Raw genomic sequence first — 5,114 nt, 5'->3', positions numbered from 1 at the left:
CCTGGCCTTTCAGCGACTCTTGGAAGGGACCTAAGCATTTAAAAAAAATCAGGAGAGTACTTGAGGTCGGTGGGTCGGTCGCAGAAGGACAAAAACCCAACAATGTACGCTATTCAGTCTGGAAACTCACCGTGAATGCAGCTTGGGAGTGGCTTGCGTCTCGTTATACACTCGTAAGATACTGGGGTCTCCAGGAGCAGAGTGAACATTCACTGGGCCCAGAAGTCTTGCTAGGACGACCTAGGGCAGTTTGGAATTCGGAACTCTCGGAAGAGCTGGGAGAGAAGCGCTGGAGGAAATCAGCCCGACTGAGCAGAATTCTCACAGGCAGAGGTGTGGCATTCTCCTCCTGCCTGCCTGTTTGGTGCAATCCGTTGGGGTCTCGGGCTTCGAAAGAGCGTAGGGGAAGCTTCCAGGGTGACTGGCCAGGGTTGAGAGAATCTTCATCAGCCCCCAAAGTTCGTAAGCTGGACTGGGGCAGATGACACCAGTCAGGGTTCAGGAAAGTGTTTAAAGGCCAGAAGGAGCTGGCACCAGGATGAGAATTGAAGTGGGATCCAACCATTCAATTCAACCTGCATTTTACCAGGCACCAATTACGTGCTAGGTGTCAGGAGAGAGGTGTAACCGAGAGCTCTAGGAAGAGTGTCGTGGGAGGAGTGGAGGTCAATCCAATATGATTTGAGGAGGGAAGCAGAGCTAGCCACTCGCAGGATCCCTAAAGGTTTTCCAAAGGAGATGGCATCGTAGAATGCCCTTAAAGAGAGAATAAAAACTAGGTGAAACGGAGGTTTTTTTTTTTTTTTCCTTCGTCTCCAGGGACTAAAGGACGTGTGAGATTATCTGCAGTGATGGTAGGAGCCTATATCAGTCCCCAATCTCCTTCCAAGTTTCAAGTTTTATAGTTTTACCTCTAGGGCGAGATTGATTTAGAGGCAAGTTTCGTTGAGCAGACAGAGTTCGGTGCCTATAAATTCCTCAACCTCGTCTCCTCCCACCTCCTTCTAGTCAGGGAAGAGGAATAAAATTAGCGGGAAAGGCAGCTTCGAGTATAGAGGGACCCTGGGTTATTTAGTGCTCTCTGGCGGAGTGATGAGGTGTTTTACCGACGACCATAGCAAGGCCCTCCAAAGGGTAGGTGGCATGATCATTCACTCTCACTTCCAAAGTCTGAAACAGTGAAAAAGTACGGTGGAAATAAAAGCAAGTCTCATGCCTTTGAATTCTCAGTTTCCTTCAATTCCACAAAATACCACGACATCTTACCGGTGGGGTTCTAAATTCAGGTAACGGGCGATTGTCCTTGTTCCTCAAACCCCCGTGTGTTTTTTCCAATACTTTCCTGGGGACAAGTCTTCTCTTCCTCCTATAGTTTAAGATTGCCCCTTAAACAACAAGAACCGCAATCAGGTTTGGGTTACCGTTTGGGCTGAGGTCCTGTTTCTGGAATGATATTTTGTAGCCACATCCCAAAATATGAGAGTTCCAATACGATACTCGGACCAGGACCATTCTCTTTGTCTACCCGAAAGGTCACAATTCCTTTCATTCTTTATGTCCTCAACCAGAGTTTGCTCTGGGAAATCGCTGAATGTAGTTTATGTGCAGTTCACGTCTAGGTTTCCATAAATGTGGGTAACTGGTACTGCACCTCTCAATAAAGCATTCAAAGTAGTAAATATACGTTGGGCACAGGACAACCTTCATTTTACCCCTTAAAAATTGAGGAGGGTGCAAAGAAGATGACGAATTGCATAAACAACGTAGAAAAGACAGAAGGGACTCACAGAAGTTTGTGTGCATTTAAAACAATTTTGTGTTAGTGCATCTTACTTTTCCACCAGAGTCTTAAAGACCCTTCAACTGAATTCCTCTCAGAATTCATCTCAACTTGGGGATGCTTGTCTTTCTAGTGAAATACTTCTCTCCTCAAGGTCCTGCATGATTTTAGCAAGATTGAGTAATATCTTACGGTTTGAGTCCCCAGTCTCTAAAGCCAGGAAGGGAAATGAACTTTGGAACTTCAGCATAGGCCATCCCTTCCAATCAGAGCTACATTCTCCAATGACCCATCATAATATGGGAGAGCAATGTGCAAATCTTCTGCTATTTTAGGTCACAGCTTTAATCCTTTATTGATCGATCTTCTAGATGGGTGAGGATGATGGCAGATGGACAATTTTCTTTTCTTTCTAAGAGGCTAACGAATTTCCCTTCCCTTGAAAGTCAACTCTACCGACTCTTGAACTTAAGGTTACATTGAAGGCAATCCCCAAGACTTCAAAGATAGCCTAGAAATCTCCCTTTTCTGCCCAAAATATTAGGTCCTGCAATAGCACTGAATCCCAAACTCCCCACCCCCAATCAATCAGCAAGAATTTACTAAGCATCTATTATGTTCCATGAGTTTTGCTAGATTCTGAGTATGGAAAGACAAAAATGAAATAACATCTGCATTGAAGGATCATAATATGTACTTGCAATGGGGTAGGTGATCTGAGCTCAAATTTGACCTCAGATGCTTACTAGGTCTGTGACCCTGGGCAAGTCACTACATGCATTTACCTTAGTTTCCTCATCTGTAAAATGAGAGGTCTAAGGAAAAGGCAAACCACTCCAGTATCTTTGCCAAGAAAATCCTAAATTGGCTTATGAAGAGTTTGACATGACTGAAAATGACTGAACAATCATCACCACAAAGGTGATTTGTGACCAATTATTTTCTACCCTATCTTCCCAGTTGAATTATATATTAACTTTCTAATGCAGCATGATTGGTTGAATAATGAATGGTTCCACATCTCTGCTACAGTTGGGGAGAGTCAGTCAGGTCACTTAGTAATCTATTAATCCATTCATGCCATCTGTCGTCCTGGAAATCCTTATGTGAATTCTAGCTCCCCGATTTCTGGCAGCTTAATGTCCCTACCTTTCAAAGCTTACAAAGTAAATTTAACCTTCTTCAATCTTACTCACCTAAAACAGGAAAGCAAAAATATAAAAAGTCAAAAGAAAGATCTTTGGTATTTACAAGATGCATCTTGGCTTGCAAAGTGTGTGTGTGTGTGTGTGTGTGTGTGTGTGTGTGTGTGAGAGAGAGAGAGAGAGAGAGAGAGAGAGTCTCCTTTTTACAACATTCTCCTCCCCTCCCCCAACATCCATTAATCAAGAAAAGTCCACCATTTCTTATTACCCAAGAGATGGTACAGGAAAGCAAGGAAACATATTCATCAAAACAGACAAGTGCAATACTAATTGGTAAAACCATACCAGATTTCAAAGGCAGCTATTTAATCTTGGATTATATTTATCAAAATATATAGAGCTGTCTAAGACGTGTCTATCTATATAACGATCTATTTACCCATCTGCCTATCTATTTATCTCTCTGAACAAGTTAACAGACAGATTCAGGACCCTTGAGTTAGAACTCCTGTGACTCCTGAACAAGATGAAAGCTCAGTTTAATAGGGAGAGAAGTGGCCACCCTTAACAGTCTCTAGGTGTGCAAGAGTTGAATTAAGTAGCAGGTTTGGGAAGTAGCTTTCACCCACATCTTTGGTTGTGGTGGAGTATCTACCATATGCCATTCAAAATCCATAGCTTTCTCCAACTTGCCCTCTCTCTTCTGCTTCTCTCTTAAAAGTCAGTCAGTGAATCAGGAATCATATCTCCCATCCAGTGAGCAGTCATTGTACTATATTTCAGGGAACCGCCAAATGCTCAGGGAGACTAAATTTCAGTTTATTAATAGATTGATTTGCTATAGGAGAAGTGGTCAGTCCAAGTTATAGGTGGAACGGAAGGTGAAGAATCTTACAGTGCCTTGAAGTGGTTCCCATCATATCTAATTTCCTTCATGGACAATGAAGAACTTTAGGATAGAGAAAGAGAAAGGTAAGGAGTAGAGAAACACACACACACACACACACACACACACACAGACGGGGGAGGGTGGGGAATATAACTTTTCTATAGTTATATGAGGGAAGAAAATAGTCCCCATAATATGTCAAAGGATTACTGGGGGAGAAGGTACATCGTGGGCAAGAGTGGGAGTGGTCTTCTACTGAATGAGCATCTCGGCATTCCCATCTGCTCGAATTTACCGAACTAAGGTGAAGTAGTGTTTGAATATGCTGGACTGGGAAAAAAACAAAACAAAAAACAAAAAAACCCAACAGTTCTGGAGAGTCTCTATTTGGGAAATAGGAGCGGAGTCACGAGGGGTAATAGACCCCAAATTCTGTATACCACATAGGGGGGAGTGACTACGTAAGGTCAGGGAAGGTGGAGTTCGGGTTTTGGATCAAGAGATAATCTAAGAGAGGAATGAGGGAGAAGATGAGGTGGAAGGGAACATGCCCTTGTAGCCTGCGTCAAGCATGACTGAGAGGACAATTATCCCCAGTGATCCCAGAATGTTTTGCTTTCCATTCCCGCCTAGTTTAAATTATCTCGGTGCATATAAATTTTCCCCTCTCCTCCACGCGACCCTTCAACTTCTGCAAATTCCATATTTCCTAAAGATTCAGGTTTTCCATCTTCCTTAAGGGTGATAGTAAGGTAGATCTCTCCCATATAAACGCTATGGAATCTCAGGATAGGATATGAAGCAGCTTTCCGAAAGTACTTTGCCCCTCCGACTTTCTTGTCTTTCCATACTGCACACGTCTAATGACCTAGACTTTTGCGTGGTGGAAGTGACCTCAACAAACGCAATGAAGAGCGGTGTGCAAATGTATAAAGCTACCCTCGATTCAAATTCTAAACCATGCAGAAACCCGAGATCGAACCAAGGATCTTTAAATCTTCAGTCCAACGCTCTCCCAACTAAGCTATTTCAGCTTCAGAAGTTCTGAAATTTTGTTTTGTTTTACTTTTTAAAGTTTTCATTCCTAAAACTATTTCTCCTTGTTTCTGGTTCCAAAAAAAAGTCGATTTTACTCGTTCTAAACTTAAGGAAACATTTTAGGAACAGGAAGGAAAATGACACAGAACCTGAATGTTTAAAGTTATACCAAGGACTGTGGGTCCCTCACTGGTCTTTCTTTCTCTAAATGGGGATGAAGCAGAAATATTTTAATCTAGTACTGAGGCCCAGGAGGTTGTTT

At 42.6% G+C, this 5,114-nt stretch overlaps 1 non-coding gene across 1 annotated transcript; it reads right to left on the bottom strand.

The window, feature by feature from the left end:
- Window positions 1–4,775: 4,775 nt before the first annotated feature.
- TRNAF-GAA (transfer RNA phenylalanine (anticodon GAA)) lies at window positions 4,776–4,848 on the bottom strand. Its single transcript has one exon. It is a non-coding gene; the product is annotated as a tRNA-Phe (tRNA).
- Window positions 4,849–5,114: the final 266 nt, after the last annotated feature.

The sequence above is a fragment of the Petaurus breviceps genome, unplaced genomic scaffold (genome assembly GCF_028583685.1).
Source record: "Petaurus breviceps papuanus isolate PSGF00001 unplaced genomic scaffold, PetGlider_PUasm1.0 180, whole genome shotgun sequence".
Lineage (NCBI taxonomy): Eukaryota > Metazoa > Chordata > Mammalia > Diprotodontia > Petauridae > Petaurus > Petaurus breviceps.
This window is presented reverse-complemented; position numbering and strand designations above follow the sequence as displayed.